This window comes from Eurosta solidaginis, chromosome 4 (assembly GCF_040869045.1).
Source record: "Eurosta solidaginis isolate ZX-2024a chromosome 4, ASM4086904v1, whole genome shotgun sequence".
Taxonomy (NCBI): Eukaryota; Metazoa; Arthropoda; class Insecta; order Diptera; family Tephritidae; genus Eurosta; species Eurosta solidaginis.
In genome coordinates, this window is record NC_090322.1 from 73040175 (window position 1) to 73051833 (window position 11659).

Sequence of the window (11659 nt, forward strand, 5' to 3'; positions counted from 1 at the left end):
TTTTCTCTAGTCCGCGGTGGTATAAAATTGTCTTTCATAATTCACAAAGGCACGGGGATGCAAACAACGTTTAATACCTATTTTCCTTTGGTTTCGGGGACGGATATAGCTGAAGAAATTAAATTTTTTATTTTTTCAATAATTGTTTGCTTCGTGTGCAGATCTTAAGGCGTAGAGAAATTGTAGCTATGTGAAATATCTTGTACGCGTCTATGACGCGTAGCCTCGTGTGCACCTTGCCTAACTTAAAAATGTAAATAACATAGAGCGAGAAGGAATGTCGAAAACACAATAGGTAAGAGCGAGAAAGCGAGTCGCACGGACACTATTTTGAGAGAGCGCGTGCGTTACCTTTTTCACGACAGCAATGTTAAAGTCATTAAGACGATAATTGGTGACCAGGGATGCAACTTAACGTTAAGCTAATCGTTTATCAAAAAATTTCCACCGTTTCCGTTAAAACACTTCGAAATATTATCGATAAAGAAATTATCAAGATAAATTGTATCTCGTTTTTAACCGAAACGAAAAGCTTTCGTTAACGTTAAAAACGTTAACAAAAACGTGATAATTTATGTTTGAATTGTGCTGGCAATGCTATAGCCATGGTGAAGCCGTAAGGTGGTAACAGCGAGCGCACATACACACAAACTCCATGTAATTTGTTTGTGTAATTCGATGGTGGTAATGTCAAAAATTCTCTGAGAAATGTTCGTACTGTCAAAATTCATGAGAAAAGTTGCAATCAGCTTGGCTAATGCTTTCACCTTTAATGACTCCGCCATCAATCAGCTTTGCCAGCATACTTTGAAATTAATAATCAACATAAACGATTTGATTTCGTTTTGTTATGGCACAAAACGAAACAAAATCATTTCGTTAATTTGACGTTCTTAACGTTAATAAACGAAACGAAATGACTTTGTTTCGTTTATTAACGTTAATAATCGTAACGAAATGATATCGGTTCGTTGGTTAAGCATGCCTCCCTACAAGACGGAGGTAACTAGTTCACCCACACATTCAAAGCTTTTTTCGCTCTCCACTAACACATCGACGTTTCTTGCTGTCATCGAAATGACAGCGTCATCTTAATACGACAATTTATTAATTATTCCGGGAACATTTTAAAACGATGAAAAACTATAATTGTGGTAATTAAACTAAAAAACTAAAAAAGTGCTTGAGCTACGGGCTTTTAGGTGTGACGTGTGTTAGCTGTTTAGGCACTTCTAAATTAACCTGGCGCATTAACTAGAGGCAGCCAAGTCCTCTTACCACCAATTGGAATTGGAAGATTCGATTTCCAAAACCAAAAAAGGTAAAGTTTTCAAGACAGTGCACAACCTAAACAAAGGTGATATCAAAAGACGCGTGTCGAGATCCGTTTTTAGAATCTGAAAGTTGTATAGAATCGACGGGATGGCCTAGAAGGTTTCAGGTGGTCATACTAAATCGCTCCCGGGGGATGTCCTCATCGCTACAACCAAAGCAACATTATTTACTCTCTACTTTTCATTCATACGTATGTGTATTTTTAAATAATAAAAAAATGTTATATTATTCTAATATATATCATCTCTGCCGGGGTGCGATTCAGCTCAGGATATGCCAAAACAACAAGAAACCTACAATTAAATGCAGATTCACGTTCATTTGCCAAGGATTTACCGGTAAACAAAGTACTTTCCACAACCAACATGCTTTAGAATACGGTAAAAAATTGGTTTTATGTATTTTCCCAAAAAAGGGTGGAACTACGCATCTTGGTTTGCCAGTATTTGCTTCGGTAATTTATATTGATTTGTATTGATTAAAAATTGCAATAGTAGATAATGTAATGTGAATTAAAATTGAATAGGTAGCCGAGGCAAAGAATGCAACTGATACGCATGCAACTGTTGTTTATGTGCCGCCACCGGGAGCTGCTGCTGCTATCATAGCAGTATTACAAGCACGACATTTCTTTGATTGGTTGCATAATCGAAATTGTGCCCTAACATGATATGGTTCGCGTTAAGCACGCTATGTTAAAGCAAAATAAATCTCGTCTAGTCAGGCCCGATTGTCCAGGATCATCGCACCAGAAAGGGTAAGTAAATTGCCTACCATATTAAATATATAAACAACATGTATGAATTTGTTAGTGATAATTTGTCATGCTTTTGTTGATAATCAACTGAAGAAGGCAAATACCAAAGAGTTCATGTAAATACCAATTGATTTCTTTAAATAGCGCTTGGAGAACAAAACCCATATGTATGTATGCATACAACTGCATAGAAAGGGAGAGATTAATTAATTATGATCAGTAGATTTATAGGATTTTTATTATTTTCCCTGCGTCGCCGTTGCCATTACATTGCGTTAAGAGAGGACATCAACACCTTACCCACAACCAGTTAAAATTTTAGTAAATTTTGCTCTTTTCATTACTGATTCAAAACGTGGGAAGTTATATATGTAGCATTCCATGGAGAATGGTAAATTTTAGCAGACTTTCGCATTGCGTTCATTATTAATATTCAATCCCTAGAAGGTTCAATGTAGTCATATCAATAGGTCCGGAGATGGTCGGGTTAGTACCTCAATGGTGCTTGTTACCGGAACGTAGATAGATAATTTATTGAGGGTTGCACAGTGACTTGCACATCTCCTTCACAGCACTTCATCGTAGCCGACTTCTTTGATGAACCCTAGCAGAGTTCTTGGCTTGAGGGATTAAATGTGGGAATGCACTGGCCATGGTGAGCCCATAACCTTAGCCCTACGTTTTGAGATTGCTTCGTATTCTTGGAGGATATGGTCCGCCGTCTGCTGATCGATCACAAAATCGGCATGTGTTATTCGATAGTATGCCCACTTTCTGCATACGGCTGCTCAGTCTATAATGCCCTGTAAGAATATCTCTTGGGATTCTTCGGTTATCTTTCGATAGGTCTATTATTGCCCTGTAGCGACTTGTGCTATAACTTCCTAACAGTAACTTAGATTGTCTCAAACCTGGCGCATTGCTCCAGTGTTCTTCTCTCCCCCCCCCCCCCCCCACTTCTCCTAATAAATGCCCCTGTGAGCCAACTGACAGGAACGGCTCGGGATCGATGGGTCATGCAGTTCCTGCCTCTCTTTCCGGGTTGTCCAAGAGCAGGCTTGTTGTAGCAGTGCTTCGCCCCATCCAATAGGTGCTACAGATCACAAATTGTCATCAATGTCCTCTAACGGGAGTCCAAGGAAACAGAAAGTTTCAACAGGGGTGGACCATAATGAGAGGAGTTTTAGAGGCGTTGATTCCACAATACAGCTAAAGAGATGGTTGGTGTCATGTGGGGACACATTATAAGCAGGACATATGTTTTGTATGTCGGGGTTGATTCTGGATAGGTAAGAGTTTAACCTGTTACAGTATCCAGATCGAAGTTGGGCTAGAGTGACTCCCGTTTCCTTAGGGATAGTGCGTTCCTACTCTGCTAGTTTTTTTCTTTGAGTACAGGATTCACCGGGCAATTCCTGGCATAGAGGTCCGACGCCTGTTTGTGGAGTTCACTCAGGACCTGCTTGTGTTTTTCAGCTTCATACGGCTGTGTTCTCAGGTGCCGTATTTTCTCTTAATGTAATAAGGGCGTGAACAAAAAAAAGCCATAAAAGATTTGTAAAAGTTACGAGGACGTCGGGTTTTGGGATCAAGCCCAGAGCAACCTGTCCGATGCAACCATCCCTTGCACGTGACACACTGACAAGAGTATGACCGTCCTAAAAAGATTCTTTTCCGGCAAACGCAGCAAAACCATTTCTCATGACCGGGGTCAGGAGAAGGGCACGTATTGGGTTCGATACCTTCCCGGAGGAGGAGAGTATGGCGCAGACCCGCTGCATGGATCTGCTGGGAGGATGATAATTTGTGGGAGGGACGCAACAAACGAAACACTAGAGTCCGCTTGCTCATTACCCTGTACTCCCCTGTGGCCTGGGACCCAGTGCAGCAGTACTACGTTGTGCACCCAAGGACCAGTGCTGACTTTATTTCGAACGCCACAATTGCCTTTAGTGGGGCCTGACTGTCTGAATGAGTATGGCAATTGTTTCATTGGAGTATCAGCGCTGAAGGTTCAGCTTAGCGCACCAACGTATGGCGAATACTTCCGCTTGAAAGCTGCTCGTATGTGCTTTTAGAGGTACTGATATTTTGGCTCTGGGTCCGGAGACTCTGGCTTCAATCCCCTCTGGCGTCTTAGAACCAGGGCCGTAGAGAGAAACTCCGGGCCCGGGACTAAAAATTTACGGGCCCCCTATAAAAAATCCACTAATACATTTGATTAACGTGAATTAATGACGTTTCATTCATAAATCATTATTGATGGATTACATAAAAAAAAAAATGTTTGCCACATCAACTAAATGATTTTTGGCTAAGAGCTGACAATAAAATTAACACAGAATATTTATTATTTGTTTTATTTTATTGTAACGTAGAAATAAAATTCTCTTTTAACAGCCACATATTATTTCAAATAATCTTTTCTAGTTATTTGGTAACATTTTCATACATTTCTGATAAATTTAATGATGATTATAAATTTTAGTTATTCAATATAGAATGTTCGGATATCAAAGAGTGGCTTTACTTGCTTTTTTCGCTACAAAATTTTTTATAATAATATCAAAATTTAACTGTCTTGCCAAAACGGATGCAACACAAAGCGTGGCAAGTCCTAAAACTCGCTCTTTAGATGAACACGATCTATGAAAGTCTTTCATTCTTGAAAGGACGCTGAAGGAACGTTCTGCACTAGATACAGTGACAGGTAAAGTGCAAAAGGTACGTATACCAATACAAAATTTGGGGGAAAATTGTATACATATTTTGAAAATAGACGGCATTTAGCAATTCCAATGGTGACAGACCTTTATCAAAATTTGCTTCGTAAATGTGTTTCAAGTGAACAATTTCACATTCTAAGCTTTGAGAAATATCCGACTTGTATTTTTCGACAAATTTTGCTGCGCTCGCCCGAACCGTAGTTTCATCCATGTCTTAAATTGCCACAAAAAGGAAAACTTTTCGTTCAAATTTCTCATAGCTGCAAATCGTTCAGTAATGCCAGTGATTACCGAATCAACGATCACCAAGAATGTATTGTTTTTGAAATCAGACTCTGAATCATCCGTAATCATCTCATTTAAATTATCTTCAGAACGCCTTTTGGGTTTTCTCTTTCGAATGTCCGGAAACTTTGGCGAGATGTTCAATTGAATAGCAACTGTTTTGCATTCGTTTAAAATTGTTTCCCATTGGTTCCTGATCAACTTCAAATCAGCTAATAAGGCATCTAGATGTCGGACCTCAACATCTGTGGTGGCGTCTCTCGCTTGGAGGACCACACTTCTTTCATTAATGGTAGGGTTTTGAACCAAATTGAGGACAGCAAGATACATTCGAACTTGTTGATGTAATTGAGAATGCCGGTAACATCGCCGTATGCCTGTCGTATGCGTAAGAGGGGACTAAAATATCAGATTCCAGGGGCTTTGTAGCGCAACCCTGCAGGTTGCCAGCGCAATATATAGCTTCCCCAAACCTAATTGTCAATCTCACCTATCCGCGGCGAATCCTGTTTCACTAACAGACACGGCTCTGGCGACACCAAGCTCCTCATGGAATTTGGGATGGGGAGGGAGGGGTGGCCTGAAGGTTTAATGTGGTCACATAAATCGTTTCCGAGATGGTCGGGCTAGCACCTTAATGGTGCTGTGGTACCGGAGCGTACCGGATCTGTATCCGGCAAAGGACCATCACATCGATAATACTCCTCAAAGCCTCCGGGGAGCAACCTTATCGCTACAACAACAACAACAATAGAGTTACTCCTACCCCAGAAAATATTCAACATTTATAGTGCATACAAAGAACATTTCAACTCACCAAATTCACTCATATTAACAGAGTATATGTGGAACTTAAGAGCGAATTGAGAGTTTCGCAAAGTTGCACTGCCACACCGCCATTTTATACAGGGTAAAAGTGTAACGCTTTTGCGTTGCGAGCAGGCAAGAATTTTCACAAAAGAACGAAATACCCCGTAAAGGCGTTGCCTGTTTTTTAGAATAGAACAACAACGCTTGCGTAACACTTTATCCAGAAAAGAAAACGCTATCATAGCTGCGGGTTGCATAAGGCGAGTAATCAGCATTCGAGTTTTTGTCGAGAATGTGACGTAGTGCTCCGTTGTAAGCTCCTTTCATATTGGCGCCGTTATCGTACCCTTGTGCACGACAATCTTCAATAATGTATGGCAAATTAGATCAGCTATTTTCTGAGCAGTTTTTTGGTTACAATTCACGAAAGCCAAAATCTGTTCTGGAATTGTAAATTTGTTGCTTTCGAATTGAAATGGACTGAGCGCAAAATGAACGCAGTCAACGTGACTAGCATCAAGCATAGCATCAACGATAATAGCAAAATACTTAGCTTTCTTGCCTTGATCTAATATAGTTTCCCTCACATGCTTTGCACAAATTTCTATAAACTCGTTCTGAATGTCTGGGGAAAGATAGTGAACTTGTAAACGTTTGTGCTGCTATTGTGAAATCCTAACTTTCTCCAAATGATCTCTAAGTATCGGATCATAATGGCTTATGAGATCTTAGATGCCCAAAAAATTTCCATCCTTTCGCTTTTTGAAAAAAAAAAATAGTGTCCAAAATTCTATATAAAATTTCTTTCCACTTTTGAGTTTCAGTGATTAGCTGGTCATTGATAAGTGTATCAATTGTAGCCTCCTTTCGAATTAGGTTTTGTAGAGATCGCCATTGAATATAACATTTAATGTGATCTTCAGTATTTTCGTGTGATGACAGTTTAGCGTATAGCTTCTTCCATACCTGGAATTTCGAATATTCGCCAGGACAACAAATTTTGGGTCGATTTAAAGTATTGGCGCTTAACAAACGACATGGTAGGCAATAAAAAGCATTGCTACTGGCACTCCACACCAACCAGTGACGCTCCACTTTCTCTCCATTTGGCAAGATTCTGTTTAACAACGAGGTAGGAAATGCCTCGTCATGACAATCACGTGGAAAAATAGCAGGGCACTTTTGATGACCTCGACGAATTATTTCGTTGACTTCTTCAGATCGCAAAAATTCATTATTCACGGTACCGATATCGAAGTCGTTTAAATAATCTAGACTTTGATACAGAGTTGGTGGTATTGTTGGAAGGCTTTTTGAAGATGAACCTTCATCAGTGTTACCACGAAAACTTTACGATTTCGGATTCATGTAAACATATATTTTTGTTTGATGTTTTTATTGTCTCCTCACTGTTCGAGGGACCAGGTAAAAAATCATTATCAATATTCGTTGCTTTTGAAATTCGGCTTAAAATTTCCACATGGAACAACTAAAGACTCTCCTGAATTAAAAAAATGTCTTAGTACCTCTAAATCGCAGGCCCCCCGAGAAATACCGGGCCCCCTGAGAAATATCGTGCCCTGCGCTTGCCAGGCTAAGGCTCCAGCTATTAGGAGTGATAAAGCTGTCAGAACTAGAAGCAGCAAGTGGCTTAAGTCCTAGGAAGCTTCTAGTATTTGTCAAGAGGATTGAGTTTTTTTATAACATAGGTCCTGGTTCTTGATAGGGTTTTCAGCTTGGTCGTTAAAACAAACTTTTGGTAACACTACGGACTCATTCAGTCTATGTGAGATCCTCATGAACCGGCCATTTCAACCTAACCTATATTTTGTGTTTTGGTTTTTACTTTAGAATCTACCGGTTAAGTAAGCGATGTCAGCTAACTAAGCGCCTTCAAATGTAGATCCATAAGGAACATGAGGTCGCCAGAGCCTCGGCTGTTAAAGAAACAGGATTCGCCACGGGTAGGTGACGTTGACAATTGGTTTGGAGAGGCTATATATTGCGCTGGCAACCCATTAAAAGGATTGCGCTACAAAACCCTTTGAATCAATTTGGTATTTTAGTCGCCTCTTACGACAGGCATAGCTACCACGTGTATACTCTAAGCCCACTAACCCGCTGGAGACATGAGAAGCGTGAGTGCACTTTGGGTGTCGCAAGGCAAGTTACGTCGTGCCTGGTGTTGTTGGGTGAGCGGCCAGGCAAGGCAGCAGGGTACACATGCACCATTCAGGAGGATACCCTCGCTGAGCCCAGAAAATCTGGGAAAATTAGATGTACTGCTCAGATCCAGCGAACGAGTATGTTCTGTACTGGCATATGATAAACTTGCAGACAACCAAACGTTTACTTTCCTGTCCAAAAGGGAATTGGTGCTCGGCACTGCTGCTAAAGAAGAATAGACGTAGTCATATCAATTCGTTCCCGGGTTACTCGGGGAAAGCAGTTATAGCAGTACTTTGCCCGTTGCAATTTGCACATCCATTCAAAGAACTTCGCATAATGGATTAAACAATCATCTGCATTTATTCGTTTTTGTTTTTGTAGCACGCCTAATTTACTATCTATTACCCCAACATCTATCAATTATCCCTTGTTATAATCTTCGGGTACCCCCGCTACCGGAAGATGCCTTGGCATGGTGGAGGTTCACTTGAATTTACTTTACAGGACCTGATTCTGGTTATCTGAAATCCCCTTGAGTATCTTGTATTTATTAAGCACTTCCGGTTATATTAAAAACTTATTATCTATCCTTACTGATATTCGTTTCTTTTTATTCTAGGTAATTCGATTTGACGATGTGGGCATAGCAATATTCCAGCTGTGGCTGTAAGAAGAACGTACATTTGCTCAAACTACAAGAAAACTGCGACAACTGTCCCTCGGCCTTTTTAGTATCACATATAAGGCCCTACCACGCATATTATGGGAAAGAGTCAAGTTCAAAGGCTCAACATCACCTGCAATCGACTTTGATAGCACGAAATGGGGCTGCATATATTCCGGTATTATATCTACAACACTCATAGCTATGCAAACTGATACTAACAACACCACCCGCGCAGGAAAAATTGAGCACCATCAGTGTGAGCTTCGAAACTCAAAATGGTTTCAGAAAGGGCACGACTACGAATGAGTTTATGTCTTTACATATGTAGTTTGTACATATAAATATGCACATATGTAAGGTTTACTAGAAAATTAAGGAAATTATTTGTAAAACCCATTGTATACATAATTAATTCTTAATTAAATATTATCTAAACAAAAGGGACGCGTTTCATTCATATAAAAAGCGAATTGACAGAAGGTAACCGGTACGGGTAACCGATAGGCCAGTTACCCGTGTTGTTGTTGTTGCATATGTTTTGGTTAGCGATACCGAAAACATACCTAATAAAGTAACTTAAAAATGTAAATAACATTGAGCGAGAAGGAATGTAGAAAACACAATAGGCAAGAGCGAGAAAGCGAGTCCCACGTACACTATTTTGAGAGAGCGCATGCGTTACCTTTTTCACGACAGCAATGTAAAAGTCATTAAGGCGATAATTGGTGACCAAGTTATTGGTAACGATTAAGTAATCGATTAGGTAACGGGTACCTGTCTTGTAGGGCTGTTGGTGACCAAGTTATTGGTGACGATTAAGTAGTCGGTTAGGTAACGGGTACCTGCCTTGTAGGACATCTCACCTAGTGTTCCTATGGTACATGAACCAGATACGGATTCAGATTTAACATGCAAATGCACCAACAATGTGATCCATATGGTTCACGACCCTGCAAAAATTGTTGGATTACATTTTCCATTTTCTTCATGTTGGAGTACTCTAACAATACTCCTTTCCAACGCGTTTGCAGACCACCATCAGCCGATCATTGCTCGTTTTTCAACGACTGTGATCACGACACGATGACGATCGAACAGAGTTGCCAAAAGTAAAATATTGCATACAAATAACTGATAATAAAATTTTACTATGGCAACTCTGATAAAATGCAACCGCGCACTGGTTTTATGCATACATACTATAGTATAGAGAAATATTAGTTTCTTTATTCACACAAATGCTAAATAACATAAGAATATTCGTAGTAAAAATATAAAAGTTGTATTGCCCCTCTTCATTTACCTTCATTTTAAATTAAATTCACTCCGATAATTCTTTCCGACACAATTCCTCTTTAGTACTTTGGCATATGATCCTCTGTGGGTGCTCCATGGAGTACTACAGTGAAAGTACTTTGGAAAGTACTCTCACGTATGTACTCGATGGAATACTCACAAGCAAAGCAAGAGTGGGATCACTTACTCCTCTCCTAGGACATCACAATGTTAATTGGAGCACATTTTTTGTATGAATACAGATTAACTTTGGAATACTCCTATACTCCCAAAGGAGTATTCCTTACATTATTTATGGAGTACTCGCGTTTTTTGAAGGGGAGGTCAGATTAAGCGGCCAAAGTGTCAACTTTAACTGTAGTTTAAACTCACACAAAAACCGGTATACTAGTCGTGTTTGTTTTGATGCATCTACATTTGCGGGTAAAAAGACACCGCTAATCATCACTTCGATAATTTTTAGGAGATCTATCCAGCGGCAATTATTGAAGACTCGCGGCAGTGGGAAATACCCTTCAAAAAACGCGAGTACTCCATAAATAATGTAAGGAATACTCCTTTTGGAGTATAGGAGTGTTCCAAAACTAATCTGTATTCATGCAAAAAATGTGCTCCAATTAACATTGCGATGTCATAGGAGAGGAGTAGGTGATCCCACTCTCGCTTGGTTTGTGAGTATTCCATAGAGTACATACGTGAGCGTACTTTCCAAAGTACTTTCACTGTTGTACTCTATGGAGCACCCACAGAGGATCATATGCCAAAGTACTAAAGAGGAATTGTGTCGGAAAGAATTACCGGAGGGAATTTAATTTAAAATGAAAATGAAGAGGGGCAATACAACTTTTATATTTTTTACTACGAATATTCTTATGTTATTTAGCATTTGCGTGACTAAAGAAACTAATATTTCTCTGTACTATAGTATGTATACATAAAACCAGTACGCATTTTATCAGAGTTGCCATAGTAAAATTTTATTATCAGTTATTTTTATGCAATATTTTATTTTTGGCAACTCTGTTTGATCGCCATCGTGTCGTGACCACGATCGGTGAAAAACGAGCAATGATCGCCTGATGGTGGTCCGCAAACGCATTGCAAAGGAGTATTGTTAGAGTACTCCAACGTGAAGAAAATGGAACACGTAATCCAACAATTTTTGCAGGGTAACTCGCTATAAAACGGGTTGATCCGAATAGCGGAGACGGATATCTATCCATATGGTTCTCATTGTTGTTGCATTTGCTTGTTAAATCTCTGTCCTCTGGTTCATGTACCATTGGAACACGAGGTGTGGTCATAACCCTGCAAAAGCGCTCCACGTCATTTGACTAGCCATTTTACGGCCATTGTGACTTTTCCCAGCGGTTATATTCATAATCACATTTGCATGGGCGGATTAGGTTTTGTGACCAAATTTTCCGTTTCGTTCCTATTAATGTGATCGTGCATTCCGCTCTCACCTATAGGATGTGAGCATAGTACTGTGCTGCTCACTCACAATGCTCATCAAATGGCGGTCATATTCTCCGTCATTTCACTCTACATTTTTGAGTCATTTGACAATCAATTTTACTGCGGTTTTACTATTTATATAACCGCCATATAACG

General features: G+C 39.8%; 1 long non-coding RNA gene across 3 annotated transcripts; it reads left to right on the forward strand.

The window, feature by feature from the left end:
- Positions 1-1121: 1121 nt before the first annotated feature.
- LOC137249973 (uncharacterized) lies at positions 1122-9133 on the forward strand. 3 transcript variants are annotated; one of them, XR_010952664.1, is made up of 4 exons: positions 1122-1525; positions 1601-2092; positions 4581-4816; positions 8702-9133. It is a non-coding gene; the product is annotated as an uncharacterized lncRNA (long non-coding RNA). The 3 variants fall into 3 exon arrangements; XR_010952662.1 differs by having other exon boundaries at positions 4594-4816; XR_010952663.1 differs by lacking the exon at positions 4581-4816.
- The last annotated feature ends 2526 nt before the right edge of the window (positions 9134-11659 follow it).